Source organism: Dasypus novemcinctus, chromosome 28 (assembly GCF_030445035.2).
Source record: "Dasypus novemcinctus isolate mDasNov1 chromosome 28, mDasNov1.1.hap2, whole genome shotgun sequence".
Classification (NCBI taxonomy): Eukaryota; Metazoa; Chordata; class Mammalia; order Cingulata; family Dasypodidae; genus Dasypus; species Dasypus novemcinctus.
This window is the reverse complement of record NC_080700.1, coordinates 37,818,383-37,829,434: the sequence shown is the minus strand read 5'-3', so window position 1 is coordinate 37,829,434 and position 11,052 is coordinate 37,818,383. Positions and strand designations below refer to the sequence as shown.

Sequence of the window (11,052 nt, the reverse complement as noted above, 5' to 3'; positions counted from 1 at the left end):
CATCATCTTCCCCACTCCTTAGTAATTTTGATTTATCTCTTATTTTAGCTCGAAAACATCTTCTGCTTATGTCTTTTAGTAGGTACTTTCAGCTAAAAGATACTAGCAGATACTCAAGAGAGCTAACGTTCCCTTACCAAAACTTTTGAAGATATAAGAGATGTAGTTATTTATTAATATAAATTTTTTTTAGTTATCTGGAGTTTACTTTTGTAGAAGTCTCAGAGAAGCTAATTTGTATTATAAGTTGAATAAACTTTTTTTCTCCCCCCCCCTTTTTTTTTCTATGTTTGTTTGTTTATTTTCTGCTCCAATGTCCTTCTGCTTAATGAGAGATTCCCAAACTTTCCTGGTTCAGGGAGCCTTTAAGTAAGTTAAACATTACTTAGTAACCACCTTTCAATGACTTAATAACCACAATTATTTACTAATGGGAGGTGGGTGCTTGTTGGTCCCTGTGCAACTTGGAAGCAGAGAGGACACAGCCGCCCTCATTTCCTGCCCACATTGATTTTCAGCCTGTCTGGGCTTTTTATCACAGCAAATATATGACCTCATAAAAAGGAATGCAATGCAATCTAAGACTGACATTATAAACTGCCTTAAAACAGCCATTTACACCTTGTCTGAAAGATCGCTACATTTCTCAAAAATTTGGAACACCCTGTTGTGATCTTGAGAGTTTGCTGAAGCCCCCGTGCCACCTCTGCATGTGGCTTAGGAGCCAGGAGTTTAAATGACTCTTTAATCTTGAAATTGTATATTATAAGACAAAATGAAAGCGTTGGTCTCTGGTAATTAAGTATTTTTTGTTGATAGGAGGAGCCACTTTCATCTTCAATATTTGCACGTTTGATATACGCTCTAAATTTATTTTAAAATTTATTGTGTTATTATTTTTGTTATATTTTTCTTAATAAGAAACTATACCCTATAGGTATACGTTGGATCATTTCCACTCCTTTTTGAAATCAATTATTACTCCACATTCTAAGAAAGTTTCCCAAGTTATTCTTCCACGTTACTCTTTCCAATTTCTGTGCTCCAGAAAACTGTGAGTATATTAATTTAAACAAATATTTTCTTCACATCACTCAATCCTTTCTTTTAAAATTTATAGGTGCTCCTTGGCTCCTTTTTCATCACAGGCTGTTATTTTATCACGGCTTCTTTTATTCTTTGAGTGATACAATTCATGTTTTCTTGAATTTAGCTGAAAGAAAGAAAAAATAAAGACACCGGATTTGTGCTATTAAAACTTTTTTCTAAAGAATACCTTTTCTCTGCTGTATTCTTTATCTTTTATGTTTCAGAATCTCTCCATCAAACCCACTCTGTTGGTTATTCTCGCTGCATTCGACTCATTGTTCAGTAAATAGGACCAACAGAAATGAATAAGGATCTGGTGATTTTTTCCATTTTGACTTCTGAGTATGATAATTAGAGTTTATTCCTGAAGTCAGAAATAGTCTTGCTATTTCTCTTTCTAAGAAGTGTGTATAAATAAATAAAACCCCCAGAATGTGCCCCCTCCATGAATTTTCCAGGCCTATCCCTTTTTATCCACTGATTTTATATCTGATGTGCAGTACTTTATTCCAACCACTTCTGTCCCCAAATGCCTTGTACAAGCAGAACTTTAAGTTCCAGAATCCATTCATGAAACAGTTAATCATGTGGGAATAAAGGTAATAAATAGCTATGGCCTGCTTAGACTACAGCTTCTGTTGAGGGGAAATGGCTTCTAATGCTCTGGCAATAAAACACAGCATCTGTAGTGTAGAAATAAGCAATAGCCATCGACAGTTGGAAGATTAAAGCATCTGCCAGTGGTTTCAAATCCACAGGCTCCAAGACTGATCAAATAAATTCACTCTCAGTGAGAAAGCCCACTGCTGGAATATCTCCGGGGCAGCATAAAAAATCATTAGCCTACAAATGCTCTCAGATTTCTTTTTCTATACTCAACCAAAAAATAATTCTCTGCCTTGTCCCATTTTGTCCGCTTCTGGCTACTCTGCTCTCAGGGGCATCCTGCCTTATCAAACCAGTTATTTTGGCTTCGGGTGGGTGGATGGGGATTGGGAAGAAGTCAAGAGGGCATGGAGAAATTATGGGATGCACAAAAGTAACGTTGGAGCAGAGCAGGTGTAGCTCAGTGGTTGAGTCCTTGATTTGCATGTAGGAGGTCCTGCGTTCAATCCTAGTACCTCCTTAAAAAAAAGAAAACGTAACTGTTGGAGAACTTTTGAAGTGATGGGTGTGTTGGACACAAAAGCAGCATTGGCATAAGTAAGGTGGGTAGAAAAGGGAACGAAGGGGATTTTAAGCATCATTGGGGACTAAGTGTTCCCTTCGTTGGGTTATTTTGAAATTACTCTTCTTACAAGGATGCTTTTCTTCAACAATGGGGTTGAGTCACCAGATCAAAGTTTTAAAGCATTATATTTGAAGGCGATAATGGGAGTAATCTGTGGGTTTAGAAGTCAAGGATTGCAGATTTAAATCATTGCTTTTGTTCTGATCTGTCAGAACATTCTCCCCTTGTCTGCCTAAATTCGGTAGAGAGGAATAAAGGAAAAACTTGGACCCAGTGTGAGCACGGGTGGCTTTTGGTCCACCACCAGAAACTAAAAGGGTTCTTACAGAGACCACACTGAGACTGAAATTGGAATTTTGGGGGAAAGACATGATTTGGTACTGGATGTTCCAGGCAAAAAACCAGATTTGTGCAGTGTTATGCCAGTTAACAAAATTCACAAAACATTTTAAACTTCCTAGTGAAAACGGACCAAGAACTGGACTCTTTTTTTTCAAGATTTTTCTTATTTATTTTTTTTATTTCCCCCCACCCCCCCTACTGTTGTTTTTGCTCACTGTCTACTTTGTGTGTCTGTTGTGTGCTCTCTGTGTCTGCTCATCTTCTTTTTAGGAGTCACTGGGCCCTTCTATGTGGTAGGTGGGCACCTAACTGCTTGAGCCACATCCACTTCCCAAGAACCAGACTCTTAAATGGACGTCAAACTTCCAAAAAACAAGATGCCAAGGGCTAATGCAAAGGTTTGGTCTGGCTCCGCCATCCCCAACAGAGGCTGTGTGCGTGGCCATCACCCTCTGAACACTTGCCAAGCTACTTGAGACCAGAATTGGAAACATTCATGGGAAATAATTGGCAGAGTATAGAAAAAGGGACTTCAAGGCAAAGATAAACCGTATCACAGAGATAGTATGTAGATGAAACGTCTTAGACTCCGATAGAAGTTTACAAAGATTTCCTCTCCCTGGATTGAAAGCCATTGAGGTGGCTCTTTCAGTCAAGGTCTGCCCTAGAAAAAGTATATTTCAGGACAACGACCATTCCAATGGGAAGAATTGCTCTGTGCTGTCTGCTAGGAGCCTATCATGAGTTAGGATTAGGTTTGAGTAAACACATAAAAATGTTTAAATTAGTATAACCTTGGCCTTCTCAAGATACAATTTATTTCTCTCTCAGGATTGGTCTTGGTTTCCAGTAAGGATGACCTCATGCTTCTGCTTGTTGGCTGGAGACCGAGCCATCCCATCCTTGAGCAATCTCCATGGTACACACAATGTCTATGCTCCAACCCTTTCCCTTAGCTCTCATTTGGCTAGAGCTTAGTTAAAAGGCCATCTCTAGCTGCAAAGAAAAGCAATAAAACAATGACCTTTTGCTGATAAGTTAGTTTTCACTCCAGATATGATTGGAGTTATGCTAGCTAAAAGGAAAATGAGAGAGAATATTGGGGTAAAAAAAAAACACTGGTAGTTTCTGCCACTGACCATAGAATTAGGGTGCAGGCTCCTAAGAATCTGAATGGATTTTGAATGAGGAAAGCGAACGCCCCCCGTGCAAGCACAACGTCTTACTAAGGGCAGTGCCCTTTTTCTGACTGGTGATGAAGGACCACTGCTAAGAGCTGGGCTCTGACCGCTCACCTCTTCTTGCTGTCCATAGACAGAGCCATTAGCTCTCCATGGAGAACTGCTTGGCAACCTCTGTCCAAGATAAGTATTTTAACCTGGTCACTTTTCCAGGCTCAGTGCTTTTGCAGAAGCAGTCGCCTCATTGCCAAACACCAGATCTCTCCTTCATTTTCCTTGCTTTGAATCTGCAAAATAGTTCAACTTTCTCCAAGTAATATCGGGCATGATAATTTAACCGATGGCAATGCTGAAAGAAGAAATACTCCTTCTGCTGCAGCTTGGAGCTCCACCCCTCACACAACAACAGCAGGAAAAATGATTTTTAAGTCTTTTGTGATGCTGAAGTTGGCACTGAACTTAAACCATTATCTAAAAATCCCTGCTCTCTAGAAGTCTGCAATCTACGATAGACCATCTTGTTACATAGATGAGGAACAGAATAAGAGCAAAATAAAAGGCCATGTCCCCAGAAGAGAAGTAAAATATGGGTGTCATACATAGTTTTTAGTAAAAAGAAGAGTAAGGATTCTCAATCAGATGGAGCTCAGAGAGGGACTAAGTGCTGCAGACAAGCGGAGGTGAGGTCGGCACGCATCTTGCCTGTATTTCCAAAAGATCTGGTCAAATTTCGTGTTGAGAGTGAGATTTCAGAGGCTCTTGAAAGGATGGGATAGAAAGGATTTTCTAGGTTCAGTCACAGAATATTCAAGCACCTTCCTTATCCTACATTGAACTCAAGAACGTAACTTAGACTATACACTTAGTCTCTATCTGCCCTTTCCTTACAGGGTTAGTCCATGAAAAGGAAATACAAAAAAGAACACGCTTAACTGAAAAACTGTGTGAGATCACCAGGATGTATTAGTTGTACGTGAGTAGGTGGGTCCTAATTTAAATCGCTGGTAACACCATCTACGATCTATCTTTACAATTACTTTTCCATCCTGTATCCATTACCTAAATAACTATCAGAAGCCAGTTATGTACACAGAACTATTCTAGGTCTCTTTATAGTGCATTTAAGTGTTTTCAGGTTTCAAATACATTTATTTTTAAATCCAAAAGGATACTTTCATCTCTTTTAACCTCAGATGAAAAGTGCCAACACAGCTAGACACATTGTAAAATATGAATAAATAAAATAATACCAGTGAAGTCCATCTAGAGCTTCTCTGTCCAACACAGTAGTCACGGGCTATATGTATCTATTTAAATTTAAATTTAAATTAGTTAAAATGAAATAACATTTAAAATTCAGTTCCCCAGTCACACTGGCCACATTTCACGAGCTTAGCAGCAGCTTGGCTAGTCACTGGTGGCTTGTAATCTATCATATTGGGCTGTAGGTGAGTATCTCCATCACTGCAGAAAGTTAGGTGTGGATGGTACAAATTGGAGACATTTTAATGTTGGCGCTGAAAGTGTGAGCCCATCCGTGTTTCCACTCAATAAAAGACAGAGTAATCCTAGATTTTTATCTAGTGTTATATGTGCGTAAGGAGAGCTTTAAATAGCAAACAATTACTAATTTCTATAAAGACTTTATTTCTGCAAAAATTTTTAAATAAGACAAAAAATAATTTTTGGATGTAGAAATAGGATGGCAAGGAGAGGTTAAAACTTTGCCAGCAGCTCTGGAGGTGGAAAGGAGGAAGGTAAATCCCTGGGCTCAAACAGTCTTTCTGCTATACCAGCAAAGACAAAAATAAAAATGTAGAAGGGGGAAGATTCTCTTGGTAGAGGCTACATGACATAGCCCAAGATAAAACTACATTCCCATAGGGTTAGCAAAGTTCTAGCTACCAGCAGAGGCTAAGACAATGTTACTCCCCTTCATTCAGAGAGGCACTGAACATTGTTCATTTATTTTGGCTTCTTTCAATAGAATGTGTGGCAGTTCTAGCTGAGAAAATAGAAATAACATAATCATGTCATTATTTTTTATCATCCATGGAAAACGTAAAAGCCCCAGTTTTAAGCAATCACATTTAAAGCCTTTGCCACCACCATTTGGGCACATTTAGAGAGAAAGAGAGGCACAATAACCTCCTTTTAAAAATCACCAGCTTTACTAATCATCTTAAATAATTTTTGTGTTATTTTGCATCATCATAATTCTTTCCACCCTTTGAGACGCTGATACTTTGACTTTTCTTCACCCAGCCATTAAAATCCTTCAGTGCAGTCATACTATAAGTAAAGCACCCTTCAGAGCCTAGAGACAGGAACTTATAAGGTGGTTTCCTTCACAATGGGAATGATTTGAATGCTTTCAGAGGCTCATTTCCCAGCTTCTCCTGTTTCTTCTCTCTTCCTCTCCTGCCATTCCCTACAACTTCACTCACATTTTTTTTCCCCTGGCCTGATGCACATGTTTGGCTACTTATCTTAGGGCTTTTTTGAAATTTATTTATTCAATTTCTTCAAATGTCCTGTGGCAGTCTGAAATTCCTTTATGAAGCCCCAAAAGAGAAAGATTTTCAACTGGGCCATTCCTGCCGGTATGAGACACTTTTTTTGGACGACGTCAATCAGGTGTGACTTATATTGAGTCTTGGCCCTCTTGCTGGGTCTGATATAAACAGAGACACAGAGAGAGACATACACAGGGAGAGGGAGCCGCCATATTGGTCCTGCCTTGTGAGAGAGAGGACTGCAGGAAAGCAGAGAAGACCCAAGAGACTGAGAGAGGTCCCAGAGTCTGGAACCAGCAGGGCACAGAGTCACAAAAAGAGGCCCCCAAAGAGGCTGGGCCTCCAGAGAAGCTCATGGTTGATGAGGCAAGCCCTACGCCTCATCAACCACAGCTGAACTCCATGCAGGTTCTGGAGGGGAAGGCAGAGACCAGCGGCAATCTTCACCACATGGCAGGAGGCTAGGACCAACAGGAGCTGACTTGGGTGAGAAAGCATCTTTGATGGTGCCTTGATTAGGACACTTCACAGCCTTGGATTTGTAAGCTTTTACCCCAAATAAATCCCTCTTATAAAAGCCAGCCCATTTCTGGTACTTTGTATCAGCAGCTCTTTGGCAAACTAAAGCATGTATCATGTTTAAAATCATGAGGTTCACATTTCCTACTACTTCAGAATGCCACTTACCAAGTTCAGTAACCTGAATGGTAGCCCAAAAGATATCAGGTCCTATTCCTTGGAATCTGTAAACATCACCATATTTTGAAAAGAGGTCTTGAAGATGTGATTATGTTAAAGATCTTGAGATGGAGAGACTGTATCGGACCGTCCTGGAGACTATCTAGAGGCCCACTGCTATCGCAAACATCCTTACAAAAGAGAGAAGAGGGGAGATTTCACACACACACACACACACACACACACAGAGGAGAAGGTGGAGTGATGATAGAAGCAGAGATTGGAGGGACCCCACCACAAGTCAAGGAATGCTGCAGGCACAGAAGCTGGAAGAGGTAAGACAAAACCTCTCCCCTTGAGTCTTGAGAGCAAGCATGCACCTACTTGCACCTTGAATTCCAAGTCTGGTCTCCAGAACTGTGAGAGAATAAATATCTGCTGCTTTAAGTGGCCATCTTTGTGATAATTTGTTACAGCAGTCTCAGAAAACTAACGCACCAAGATTAATTAAAAAGTGGAAATATATTTACTTTCAAAATGGCAAGAAATACACATTTTCTCACATGCCAGCTGTCCAAAGATAAGAACATGAGCAGGTTGTAAGTCATTGGAATCTCTTTTTGATGTAGTAGCTACAGCCCTTGTCACAAAGATGTATTGCTAATTCCTCAGACCAGAAATCAGCCCATACTTTTCTCTAAAAAAAAAAGCAATTTCAGCCCATACAAGAGCCTGTGCTTTTTACCAGCCATTAAGACATTCTCTCTACTGGAGATAATGATGACTTCTAAAGCAGGAATGAAAGAATACGGACTCCTCATTATTTCCATAGAAGCCCTTCTCATCTAAGATGAATAGTGTAGCCACTTTACTGTTCTTCTCTGGTTTGCAGACAAGCAGTCTACCTAGGACAAAGCAAATCAGAGAGAGATAAGCCCAAACCTGTTCTTGATGGCGGAAAGGGCTCCATTGTCCTGGGACCAGCTGGACTGGCCTCGACAGAGGGAGCAGCTGTTTGAGAGAGAAGCTGTCCCAGCTGCCAACTGATAATACACGAGAACAAGGTGTGGGTGTCTTCTCCAGACATGTGGCTCATCAAGTGGGTACTAAGCATTTGGAACTTGGGCTAACTGAGCCTGAAAAGAAGAAAAATTAGGATTTACTAGAATGTAACTATACATTTATGTAAGTACGAATGGTATCATGGCAGAGACTGCTTGAGGGAAGTGTGAAACTGAGCATCCTCCTCTAGTGCCATGATAAATGTTAGTCTACGGAAAGGGAGTGTGTAAAATAAATGCCCTAGTGCTGGCTACGGTGCCATATGCATTTCCTACCCACCAGCTTGAGATGGGAGCATCAAAGCTGTGGACTCTATGGACATGGTGCTGTAGTGTGGCTCCTCCTACGTCATCACCTTAAAGAAAATATATCACCACAGCTCCTATAAAAGGAGACATTAAAATCAAGAGGGACAATAGAAAGCGAGAACACTGGGAGACCTTGAATTCCTTTCACTGGGGTCTTTTTTTTTCCCCACACTAATCCATATTTTATTCCTCCATCCTGAGGATCCTGGGATGGCGATGCCCACTCCACCTCTAAATTGAGGGGGTGCTTAGATCCCACATGGCTGCTGGATGGGATTCTCCTGCTTGCAGTTGTAGACTCTCTTGGTTCCTTGGTGTGGTGGTTGGCCATCCTCACCTCCTTATTAGCAGGGTCTTAACAGAAGCCTGCAGAGCACCAGCTCTTGCCTGTGCAGGTATTTCAACTCTATCTACTTTTTAATTTACTTTATAACATATTTCACAAATATGGAGTACATTTTATGTCACAAACACTGTGCTCAGCATTTTATGTCCATTATTTCATGTAATCCCTTACAACAGCCCTGTGAGGTGTAGTTCTCTCACACTCCATGTATTGATGGGCAAACATACAGAGATACTAAATAGCTTTCCCCAAATAATTCCGAGAATAAGTTGAGAAATCAAATTTTGAATCCAGTTCTGTATAATTCCAAAAGCTAGGTTCCATCAGTATATGTCACCAAGATACCTAGGAGAACTAGATGCACCCTGAAAATTCCAGGTAGATGTTTTTTTCCATTACATTGCTATAGAAGAATGCAGAGGAAGTAGCAATGGCCAAGCTCTTTGAAACTGATGAGACGAGGAGCAATTTTCCATGAGATTATAAAAGCGGCTTAATTGTTTTCAGGAATGGACAGACTTAGGCCTACCACTATGACAATATAAGCTGAAACCCCCAACTCCAGTTCTGTTCACCCTCCCCCCAACCTCAAATATGCATATATCACTCCTTTATTAGGAAAGAAAACTGGTACCAGAAGGAAGCTTTTATCCATGGCAGTCCTGTCATCTTTGGTTAAGATATTAAGATGTTCTAATGAAAATGAAACCAGAAAAATAATTATATGTACATATTAAGATCAGCTTTATCTTTTTTTTGCAAGAAAGCTGCACTGCATTAACAGGAAGAATAGGCATTCTTCCCATGAACCAGATCCAGCAGTCTTGGAAAGAAAATTAATTCTTGTGTTGACAAAGTGTGTTTGCCTTTGTGTATTTTAGAAATAAACACCAGCAAAGCATAACAAAAGTGAGAAACCAAATGGGATTAAAAAGCATCTATGGGTCTGGATGAGAGTAGAATTCAAACTGCCCGAAGTCTGCAAAGCCCTACAAGGCCAAGTATAAGAAGACCTCACTGATATTCAGCCCAAGATGGCAGAGAAAAGAGGACCATGTGGATTTCATGTGAATGAACATCATTCACAGTAGGACTAGCAGAAGACTGGAGGTTCAGAAGAAAAGATAACTTAGAGCATTTTGAGTGGAAGGCATCTAACTTTCTGTGGACCTCAATTCCAGCTCCTCCGGAGCCAGGTGAATTTCAGCTTGAAATTTAGTTATCTGCTTCCTTAGGAGAGACTTGAGAGAAAGGAAGAAAATGGGGAGTCTTCAAGCACCCATTTCTTTGCAGGTCAAACAACAACTATTTCATGTGTTTGGTGGGGAAGAGCCGTAAGGAAGAGTGAAGTGACCTATACTGTGGCATTTAAGGACTCGTGAAACACCCGAGAGTGTACAGACAACCAAAAGAGTAAATATGAGTGTGCTGGGCTTTGTTAATTGAATATCTTCATCCTGTCCATGCCCAATTCCTGTGTAGCCACCAGATACTTTGAGTGTTTTGTGATCCCGTTCGAAGCGTCAACACACTGGAGACTTGAAAAAAATTTTCATGGAGTTTTCCTGTGAAAAGTTTCAGAGAAACGCCATTAATGGAGGCTGAGGGTTAAGGGAGGGTTTTCATATTTGTTTTGGACTTGCGAGAAATTTAGAGCACTCATAGGCTGAAAGGAATGACTCAGTGTATAGAAAGAAATTAATGACAACGGGAAGAGACAACTGCAGGGGAAAATCTTTGTCTTCTCTAAAGGGGACAAGTTTTGGAGAGGTGGACAGTCGCTGATTATAAGAAAGAAGAAGGCAGATACCCTAGCAGGTTGCTTGGCAGTTTTAGTGGAGAAATAATATGAAAGGTCTCTTCTGATTGTCTCTGTTTCCTCAGCAAAATATTAGGTGAGAAGGAGGTTGAAGGTATTGAAACATTGAAGAGAGAGAGGAGCATGTGTTACACAGGTTATGGGCAAGTTGACTACAAAACTATCGATGTGTATGTACCTAAAGTACAGCTAAAACTGGAAGAACTTCTATGGGCATTTGACAAATGCACAATCATTAGCAGGAGTTATTGGCTCACCATTCTCAGAAACTGATGGGCCAAGCAGGGAAAATTACTGGGAGTAATGAAGATTTGAGTTCCACTATTAAGTGTGATCCGATAGAACAGGAGTTCTTACAGGGGTCTGTGAGCTGGAATTAAAAATTCAAAAAGACATTATTGTAGGGATGTGTTGGTGCGGATGTGATATATTTTTTAAATAATACACAGTATAGTGTGGACTTAGTATGATTTTTATTTT

The 11,052-nt window shown here is 40.2% G+C and overlaps 1 long non-coding RNA gene across 2 annotated transcripts in view; it reads right to left on the bottom strand.

The window, feature by feature from the left end:
- Positions 1-869: 869 nt before the first annotated feature.
- Positions 870-11,052, bottom strand: part of LOC139437807 (uncharacterized) — a 106,273-nt gene continuing 96,090 nt past the window's right edge. Inside the window, exons 5-6 of one of the 2 annotated variants that reach the window (XR_011647725.1) lie at positions 7,980-8,173; positions 870-1,213 (exon numbers count right to left, since the gene is read on the bottom strand). This is a non-coding gene — a long non-coding RNA (uncharacterized lncRNA). The remainder of the gene's footprint in view (positions 1,214-7,979; positions 8,174-11,052) is intronic. The other variant, XR_011647726.1, reaches the window with a different exon arrangement.